The 11106-nt window shown below is 34.0% G+C and overlaps 1 long non-coding RNA gene across 6 annotated transcripts; it reads right to left on the reverse strand.

The window, feature by feature from the left end:
• Window positions 1–394: 394 nt before the first annotated feature.
• On the reverse strand, window positions 395–10641 carry LOC136230225 (uncharacterized). 6 transcript variants are annotated; one of them, XR_010689313.1, is made up of 5 exons: window positions 10518–10641; window positions 7933–8139; window positions 7651–7722; window positions 5145–5226; window positions 395–2582 (listed from the first exon to the last, which is right to left on the reverse strand). It is a non-coding gene; the product is annotated as an uncharacterized lncRNA (long non-coding RNA). The 6 variants fall into 6 exon arrangements; XR_010689316.1 differs by having other exon boundaries at window positions 395–2179; window positions 2413–5226; XR_010689314.1 differs by having other exon boundaries at window positions 395–1983; window positions 2103–5226.
• Window positions 10642–11106: the final 465 nt, after the last annotated feature.

Raw genomic sequence — 11106 nt, forward strand, 5'->3', positions numbered from 1 at the left:
TTTGAATACAAAAAGTTGACTTTTGACTTCCTAAGGAATGAGTTTTTCGTGATCCATTTTCGATCGTGTTTTCCAAACATCCTTTAAAGAGTTTCATCATGAGGCTCCATCTCCAATGTCTACACCAATTACTAATCGTTGGGATCTTCTACGCCCTGAGTAATAGACAAAAAGTTTTCCAATGTGGTAGAAATGACATATCAATTATTCGTTGTAGAAAGGGGTGTGAGATGGAATTTAATGTCCCACCATGCCATTGAGCAGTCGCTTGTTCAAAAAGCGTCGAAGAAGAACCTCATATGATTCATTTGGTCGAAGTCTTTTCTGAACTAGCATGGTAATAGACTTGTACAAAAATATCCTTATTTTTTCCGCCCTACGAAAAAATGCCAGTGTCAATATTACTAACAGAACCTGAAGGAGACTTCTGCCAACACGAAAGAAAAAGCGGAGGAGAATTCTTGACCGCATGATAAAAGGTCGAGCCCGAGCCCGAGCCCGAGTTTAGGTTCTATCAAGGTGAAGGACATGGACTTACTTCTTTCCTTGTCTTACTCTCTATGTAAGACATTCCATCTTTCGTTAATTTAGAAGTTAAGCCACTTCGCGTCATAGACTACGAGAAAACTAATCAAACCTCGAAAATCCTTGATTTTCCAATCCGCTCAAAAAAGAAAGAAAAAGTGATTCTAATAGCAGTGGCGAGCCAAACTGGAGCAGCCCCTCTTCAACCCCATACTTGCTTTAACCTAGGCTCTTGCTATGATGATTGGGGTGTAAGGGTGGATCGAATCAGAGTTTCCTTAGGTAGCCCCTGACCTAACCATTATACTAAAACTTTCGTGCTTTACACCAAAGATTGAGCTGAAGAATAGAAGCAGCAAGGGCAACTACTGGTAAACTGAAGCCCTTATCCCATACCACTCAGTTTCTGTATCTCCACAAACCCTAGATGATAGCAACAAATTCTGACAAACAATATGCATGCAGCTTAGTAAGAAGATTAGAGAACCGGAGAAGAAGTCGTGTTAACATAGCCAAAAAAATTGACCCCAAACTTGTTCAGCAAACATGCAGGAGACCAAAATATAATTTAGCTTACAATCCTATTTCCCAACCATTTTTCGAAAGAATGAGTTCAAGAGGTCAGAAAATGTTTGGACATGATCAAACAACGAAAAAGTACTTGTAAGTGAATACATATTAGGAAACAAGTTTGCAAATAAAAGCTCCAATAAATTATACATAAAAAATACAATTAAGCTTTAGCAATTGTATTATGTAAAAAAAAAAAAAAAAAAAGGAATGGATATGCTATTATATTATATAAGAAAGGAAACGGAGATGCTCTAAATAACAACTGAACCTGTCATAAAGCAGGAGAAGAGTCTTCAATCCCAAGTCCAGCCCTTCCAAATCCATCTAATAAAAAGTTGGTTGACAAATGTTACTATACACAGTATCATTTATCCAATTTTATTCTTAACAAGTAAATTAATATAGAACTAATTTTAAAAGATGTTTGTTTAACTCGTTTTCTCCTATTTGACTTTTCCTATTAAAAAAAAGAGAGTTTTAGGTATTTGTTAGGAAACTAACCAAACGGGCCCTTAATCAATAAGGAGGAAAACAACTACTGAATAATAAGGCACGTATATAGACGCAAATTCAAACAGAAAATTACTTAAAATGTTCAGTAACAAATCTAAAACATTCCTCGTGTGGTGCTGGCTTTACTGATTCTGAGCGATTGACTCGATCAGAGCAGCTGGGCGAGTGTTAGGAAAAAGTGCTTTGATCCAGCCGAGCCTGTTCCATCAAGTGCTCGATTTTAGGCAAACTGATTCTACAGTTAACAATAAAAGACAGCCCGTTGGAGGGTCAGGCAACTTGAAGCAGAATGTCCATCTTTATGCTATATAATTCAAGAATCTCTGGACTCCCGGCAAATGGAATTGGGAATCGCATTCTTTGAGTCTATCCCTGAGAGTAAAGGAAGATGAATCATGTGGTATGCCATAACAAATCATTAAATGTATTAAGGCAAACATGGTGGCTTTTTACCTTAAGATCTAAAGTACAAGTAATTAATTTAACCTTACTTCGACTAATTGGCTTGTGGCTGATTGCTACCACCTCCTGATAAGCTGGAGCACCTTCAAATCCCTCTCTACAAAGTCTAATAAAATAATTTAGCATCTAATGGATGACCAGATATTATGCAATGCTTGGTGGATCAATATTGAATTTATAAACAAAACATACAAAAATACCTCTACCCAAAATTTGCAATAACATCCTGAAAAAGTGATGTACACATTTTTTATTTTGTTCCTTTTTTTCATTATACAATTGAAACTTTAGGACATGTGAAGAAAATTAACAAAATTAAGATTTCAGTAAGAAAATTACCTTCTGACCTTGGCAAGTACAGGTAGGTAGATCAAAAGAACCCCTCTTTGAGCATATCCTATGACAACGAGAGAAAGCACGCTTGTACACAGCCATGTCACTTGCATGAGTGCTAACGAGCGTGCTCTCTCTCGTTGTCAATAATATGTCATATGTAGTGTCAAAGCAATCTGCAAAACCAATAAAAAGAAGGGAAATCTTCTCAAGTGCTTACATTCTTCAAGAAAATAGGCAATTGGGAGGCACAACGGATCTGATAACACATCAAATGACCAATATACTATGTTGCACGGAAACTCTTCTTCAGTAGCATTTCCGAGTTTCGTGCCCATTTCCATTCCGTTTCTTTTCTGTATCCATTACCATTTCCTGGTGCCCGTTTCAGTTTCCATGCAACATAGCCAATATATCACCACAAGTAAACCAGCAGATCACCCAATTTGGGCCAAAGAAAAACCAGAAATCTGCAATTGGCACGCTAACAGAGAAAAATCATGCCCAATGTGGAACATAAACAAGGAATCATGCCCAAAAGTGAATCCACTGAACTTTACTTGTTTTCACGTATCGCCACTAAACTCCAAACTCTAACATAAAAGTCACTCAACTTTTACATTTTCTAACATTATGGCCATTAAACTTCAATTAACATTGACGACCTCAAAATGGAAATGTTCAGGAATTAAAGTCGTTTAGAACCACATTTTTTAATTTCCAAAATCACCATTTCTAGAGCTTTCTCCCTCTAAAAATTCAGTTTCACTCTTCCAACCAAGTAAATGACCTCAAAACGAAATATTCTTTGAAGTATAACCGACTTATCTTTCTCTAGATTCCAAATTTAAAAATGGTTTACCAGAAAAAGAACTGTAAAAAACTTCCTCAAACAGCTGAAAATTGTACCTCATCCATGCCAGTGAAAGCAAACCCTAAAAATAAAATGTTATTGAAAACCCTAACTACTGATTAACTATTCTAAGCAAATGCTTCAGCAGAGATCTGCATAGATTACCAGTATAAAAGGGGCGGCCCGGTCCCATTACGCGTCCCCGCTGAGCGAGGGTCCGGGGAGGGGTCCCACCACAAGGGTGTATTGGGGGCAAGCCTTCCCTTGCCAATTTAATTGGCAAGAGGCCGCTCCTAAGACTCGAACCCGTGACCTCTGGTCACACGGCAACAACGTTTTACCGTTGCGCCAAGGCTCGCCCTCATAGATTACCAGTATAAAATGCATAAAATAAAGGAACAAAGGCCGTTTGATATTTAGAACAAAATAGTGAATTCAGCAGAGAAAGACTTATTACCTTCAACATCCAGATCCAAATCCGTAACAAAATTAATAATATTAAAAACCCATATATAATTCAAAAAGAAAAAAGAAAAAAAAACTCTAAAAAACTGAAATTAGAGTTCGGTAATATCCAGAAAATCAGTAAAGGGAAGTACTTTCTGGAGTAAAAAAACTAGAAAAGAAAAGAAATAAAATCGTATTAAAGTCACAGCAGAAGAAGAAACCATGACAGTTAAGTATCCAAAAATTCATATAAGAAATGGTTACAGGTAAGTACAAAAACGAAAGAAAGAAAGAAAGAAAGAAGTTTCAAACCTTAACATCCATAAATCTGCAGGAAATCCTAGAGCCTCTAAAATTCCAATCAAGTTACAAATTGAAGTTTAAGAAATCTGATTTCATAAAAGGTGAAAAATAAAAAGGAAGATGCCAAAGAGGGGTGAATATAATTGACCTATTTTTGGTATAATGGAGGCCTACGCTTTAAAATAACCTAAATACAATTACAATCCATATTGTACTGTCAAATAGTACCCTAATATTCTTTAAGCAACTTACTGTTTGTTTTAATTTTTCACTTTATGAAGCTAGTAACTTTTAGTTTGCCATTTTTGTTGTTTTTTTTTTAATGATGTTCATGATTTCTTTTAAATAAAAATAATTTACACTATATGATTAATTCAGTAATTTTCACCTAGTTAGTGACTGACTGACCAAATTCACTTAGTCGGTCACTGACTAGGTGAAAACCACCGATGATCAATAATGACTAATTAAGTATTAGTTAACCTACCATAAAATTTATTAATTAGTGATCAATAAGTAAATAAGTGTTTTGACTAACATATATTTATTATCATCATTATTGTTTGCTAACATTTATTGACATTTTCCTAGTATACTCTCAATCAATAGAGTGATTTAAATTTATTCTAAACTTTGTAATTTCAAACCATAATAAAATAATGGTGCCGTGGGAAAGTAGTTTTTTTTTTTAAAGTAGTTAAAAAGGAAGACCTAACATCAAAAAAGTAAATTTCTACCTACATTTTCTAATAAATTCAATAATTATTAGATAAGAGTGAATGTCAAATGTTGTATAATTGAGTTGTGAGATCATAGAGACATAGATGAAAATGCCTCTTTTCATCTCCATTCTCCTCTCAAATTAACCACAAAAAATAAATAATGATAATAATAATAATAATGATGTTTTTTTTTTTTTATGAAATAATAATGATGTTGAAGTGCCCGAAAAGAGCAAGGAGTATAACCACCTCCATTAACACCCTAAATGATCTGAAAATATGAAATTCTAAGTAATTGAAACACTTATTTGAGGTGGACTTCAAATAATCTCTTGTTCATTTTCAATATTCATGATTCTTGTCAATAAGAGCCCAAAAAAACAGAAAAAGATTAAAACTAGGTGTCATCTTACCTTTTCAAACTCCCCTAACCAAAATGTTGATGATACACTTGAACAATAATAAGAGTCCTCATCTATATATGATGCACATGCTCTGCAGGGACAGAAAATTAGTGGAGATTAATTAGCATAACGAATACACCCAATGTCCAAAATCTAGCCTAATTACGGAAGTGCTAGATCTCAATTGTGGATGCATTTTTATGCCATAGGAGAACAATCGTGAATCAGTGGCCTGCCACGAGATTTAACATGATTGTTTGCATACCTAATACTATTAACCTTTATATGATGTCAATACTTTATTAAATCATGTTAAATAAAATTAAATAGCTTGTATCAAAATGTCATTGATCAATCTCACTCTAGTTATATTAAATAATGGTTTATAGTTCCTACCAAAAAAAAGAAAAATAATGGTTTATAGTTTAAGCATAAAAACGGTACTTTGTTGTGGGTGCTAGTACAAAAGAATACATCAATGAACTGTTTTTTTTTTTTTTTTTGGTTTTTTATGATCATGCATCCAATGAGAGACAATCAAAGAAAAGGTTGACGACAGGTTCTTAAACACAAAGTAGCGCACATTGACGAGTAAAATATTTAGCAACTCTGTGTGTAAAAAGGCCAGCTATGTTCAACTACTAAGAATGTTAGGTATGCTCTACAAGTTTACACAAGATCTTCAACAATCCTGAGAAAGATTAATGACTTAATACATCAAGACCCCTTCAACTTGGCCCATAAACCAGATTGGCTCCCTGAACTTACAAAGTCGTTAGCCCCCTGAACTTGCTTAAAGTGACCTATTAGCCTCTTAAAGTTGCTTAGCGTGAAATATTCACCATGAACTTGCATAAAGTGGCATACTTTTTAATTTGTCAAAATCCACTCTTGTTCTACCACGTAGACATAAGGAGTTAATCAAGCCACTTTAAGCAAGTTCAAGGGGATAATGAAACAAGTCCAGGAAGCCAATCAACTTTTTGGGCCAAGTTCGGGGAGCTCCTTATGTATTAAGACAAGATTAATGAAAGAGAAAACTATTGCTTAAAATACCTCATATATCCTAATTCTTGTTATTAGACCAAAAGCAAGAAAGAAGACTAGTGCATCTTTTCATGTTAACACAGTAGAAAGGTGTTCAAGTGAACTTATAGGAACTAAAAGTCTACAATGTAGACCAAACATTCAGAGTAAGGTGGATGTCCGGCATAACTGAAAGAAAGAAAGAATCAAGTATATATAGTTTAGTTAACTGAAAAGATAATATGTAGTCTCAATGACAAGATAATAATCGACTACCGCTATTGCTGCTGAAATTTTTGTTATAACTTTTGGTCAAATGGAAAATTTTGAATCCAACTAAATAACTAATCCCAAAATCGGAAACGATTAGTAGAATATAACTAAATTAGTACGGTAGCATGTAATATGCAGAAAACATCATGTAACTAAATACATTGTTTTAACATGATAGAATCTATTTGAAGTTGAAATCATTATGAAGTGATAATATATCTACATATCATCTATCTAGTATTTATATAAGACCAAACCACACCTAAACATAGGTCAGACTTGTGAGACCGAGCCAATGGTTACATTAAGGTAATCTATCTCATACAAGGGAAGAGTATCGCATCTAATCAGGAACGTGATAGAACCTTTCATAACATAAATTTACACCTAATTAGGAGTTTTATTCGTATACATGACCTAATTAGGCAGATATATTCCTAATCAGAATATATCTCCTAAACATGCATTACTCAATCAGTTTGCTAAACAAACTAGGACTACTCCAAGCCTATATGAGGGCCCTGCCACCATAGGCCTCAACAGGCAATACCTTAAGTTCATTATCTCAATACAAAAGCTCAAACACTTTGAACTCTTTAGAGAGGATTACTACCTTGCGCATCTAAGTGTCCGCTATGGGAACATTAGTGTCTTCCCTCTATTTTTGCATGTTTTAGACCGGATAGAGACCATATTTCATTCGATTTAGAGAGATTTTATTCCGACTAATCATTATAAAGTGATTAACATGAATCAATAGTAGTAAAAACATATAATTCTTATCATGGAGCTCAAGATTTCAATTTTCCATGCTTAATTAAATTACAAAATGCTCTAAAGAGTTTTAGAAGTCATATCTAACAGAAACTTTTGATTATTACCCAAGATGAATCAAAATAAAGTAAGGCAAAACCTAAAGGATATGAATACATAGCTAGAATATTGATCGCTCACACAGAGGCAAAATAGAATAATATGACATGATATTCCAAATGGATTAGTGATCAAATGCAAATAACATATACTATCCTTCAATAATCAAGAGAAGAAACAAAATTAAGGTCAGCCCCACAAAAGTTGCCTCCTTGGATAGCTTAAGGGTTGTATAATAATTAATGTCTTTCACAGTAAGCAAAAATTACAAGGAACACGATGTCTCTTTCAAATGCAGAATGTAGCAAATAGTGTAATTCATGTACAGAATTTAGAATCTTACCACTAATAAATTATCTTTCCAACTGTAATTTTGGAACCTTGAAGTGAGCTTAAGGACCAAAGAATACATGGCCTGTATTCGAGGAAAGAATGTATAGCAAATGCAAATAGGAATATGAAATAGAAGATAATTACAGAATGAATTAACATGAAATTTAAAGTCCAAATTCTAAATTTCAGTTGCATAATGCTTTAATTTGAATTCAGCAATATTTCAAAAGAAAAAGCTCTTCAAAATTATCGAAATTTAAAGTACTCCAGCAAAAGCATATAAGAGAATCACCTGCTTGTCACTACATCAATGAACACGGATACGAAGGCTGCTTTGAGCATATCTGCTGACAAGGGCAGAGAGCACACTTGTATATGGGCACATCACTCGTATGGATGCTGCTGAGCGTGCTCTCTCTCTTTGTCAACAGTTAATGTCAAAGTCCGAAAAAGAAATCTGCAAAATGCATACACAAGGAGCCAGAAAGGAAAGCACAACCTGAAACAGTATCAACAATGAAACATTAAGTGACCAACTATCACAACAAGTTCCAATTTGTTCCAAATAGAAGAACCAGAAATCTCTAATTATTATGTTAACACTAAGAGTGTTCTGCAAAGTCCAATATGTTGCACGGAAACTCTTCTTCATTAGTGTTTCCGCATTTTGTATCTGTTTCCATTTCCATTATCGTTTCCTAGCTAAATTTTCTTAGAAATAGCGTTTTCCGGTGTCCATTTCCGTTTCATTTTGCGTTTCCGTGCAACATAGGGAGGAACTCAACTCAATTGAATTTTTTTTTCTTAATTCTAGAGTTAAATTGAGAATTGTAAATCATGCTAATTAGGGCGAGCCTTGGCGCAACGGCAAACGTTGTTGTCGTGTGACCAAGAGGTCACGGGTTCGAGTCCTAGGAGCGGCCTCTTGCCAAATAAATTGGCAGGGGAAGGCTTGCCCCCAGTACACCCTTGTGGTGGGACCCCTCCCCGGACCCTCGCTCAGCGGGGACGTGTAGTGCGATCGGGCTGCCCTTTTCTTTTTTTTTTTGAATTCTGGAGTTAAATTGAGAATTGTAAATCATGCTAAAGTTAATATCATTTTGTGGGATATGAATTCATTTTAGATGTAATTACTAAACTTCTAGCTTTTTTTCTTTTCTTTTTATCTCCATTCTTCCCTTTAATAAGGGCAATAATAGAAATTACTCACTAATTGCTTCCATTGATCATTTAATTCCAAACAAGGGAAATGAATTATTAATTGAAGTATATTGATGGAAATCAATTCAATTCTTCAATGGAATTGGTTCAAAATAAGAGATTAAGATATCCATCACCTCCAATATAAATGTGTGTGTGTGTGTATATATACATATATGAACTTCCAAAATTAGTTTTAAGCAAAACAGTAAACATAAAACAAGCACCCTGCCCTAAACACCTAGAAATGTTTATGCACTAAGGCACAATGGGTCTTGGAGCCTTGGCTCAAGCATATGTCTAAGTGACACAAGAATAAAAACATGTAAAACCAACCATAAATGATAATGTTTTTTTATGAAATAAATGATAATATTTAAAATATAAATGACAAATTCTAAAATCAAAATGCAATAAATACTAAATCATGACAATATTCTTGATCATAAATTCTAACATACAATAAACCTCATATTCTAAAGATCAAGTGTTCACTCAATAGTAAATCCTAAGTTGACTAATAGCTAACTCTAATCAAAAGTCTCCAAGTTCATCAATAATCACACATCACTCTCCTGATCTCCAACATCATCAAATTCTTCTTCCAATATCTGATCCTCTTCATCCTCATCTATAAAGTCAGTTTCCGTTATGAATTTGTGTATCTTCAAATTCTTTCTTTTGCTTTATGTTCATTTTGGACACTAGGTGTGTCTAGATTAAAACCCTAACGTTTTGTTTGGGAGGGAGGTTTGAGGGTGTTACTAAAGTAAGGGTTCAGGATAAACCTATATTTGGGAAGATCATTTTGTATGAATAAGGGTTAATAAGGTTTGATAAAAGGTTAATTTTGTTCTAAATTTTAACACTTAAAATTGGATTAAACATTTTCCCATTATAACTTTTTCCCTTAATTCCCTCTCTTTAATGACTCTCCATGTACTCATCCAAACAAAGCTTAAAAAATCCTAAAACAACCATGTGACATATAGGTGCGACTCTTATAACCACAGCCAGGCGAACAAAGGTGCGCCTTTGGGGTGCTAAGACGCTCGGCCTAGTGCCTTGTGTGCCTGTAGAACTATGATCAAACAATAAAATGACCAGAAAATAATAGATTAAGAAACTGAAGCAAGCCAGTTCTTAAAGCAAACATGCAGTATAGCAGACTTCTAGCTCTTGTTACACATTCTACCCTCAATCTGAAGACGCAAATTTGACCAGCACAAAAATAAACATATAACCATAACTTAAGCTTCAAAAGAATAAAATGCGTTTATTGGAAAATGTGTCTTTACAAAACCCTCGAACTTACAAGGCCAAATGAGAATATGGAATATCGCTTCCATATTTCATCAAAAAAAAAAAAAAAATTGGCAACTAGCTAGCTAGATATTTTAAAAGGGCATTTCAAGTACTTTTTTTATCGAAAGCAGTGAAAATAAAATTCCTGGAGTAGATCGAGTTGATGGGAGTGGAAGAAAACAAGAAAAAGCGTTTTGATTAGGCATACTATAAGATCTAGAAAGGTTGGCATGCATAAAATATTAGGTAGGTTTTGAATTTTTGACAAAAACTTACCGATGAAGAAGCTGATCAAATTAATTGAAACCCCCAAAAAGAGAAGAAACAAAAAAAATAGAAAAAGAAAAGGAGGGAGAGTGAAAAGTTGCAAACCTTAGTAGCATAAATGAGTGAGAGTGAGATGGAGAATGATCTGGGAATTATTTAGATATTGAAGCTCAAAAAATGAAATGAAAGCACGAAATATATAGGGATAATGACTGGGTTGATTCAGTACAATTTCATATCAACCTCTCTTTTCAAACAAATGTGTGTGGGTCCCTTCCCTTCCCCTTCTTAATAATAATCTACGGTTAAGATTCGTACCTATGAATAAGTACACGACCGCGCTAACACTATAGGTAACGTGTAGTCTATTAAATCTTGGTACCACCCCTTGCGTGTCACCTTTTATTATTATAACTACAACTTTTCCTTTTTTCTTTTTTTTTTTCTAAATTACTTTGATTTTTTTTACTTGTCTATATTCATTGTGTCTAGATATTTTGGATAAACACCACTTTTTTTTTATGATAAAAAAAATAAGGTACAAAATAGCTCTAAAATTTGTGTGAAGTACCAATTTTAGGCTTAACGTTCAAAATATCACTAATATAGGTTTAATGTTTATAATATATCATCAATTTAGACCTCGCGTACAAAATAACACCAATATAGACTTAACGTTTATAAAATAATACGA

This window comes from Euphorbia lathyris, chromosome 5, assembly GCF_963576675.1.
Source record: "Euphorbia lathyris chromosome 5, ddEupLath1.1, whole genome shotgun sequence".
Taxonomy (NCBI): domain Eukaryota; kingdom Viridiplantae; phylum Streptophyta; class Magnoliopsida; order Malpighiales; family Euphorbiaceae; genus Euphorbia; species Euphorbia lathyris.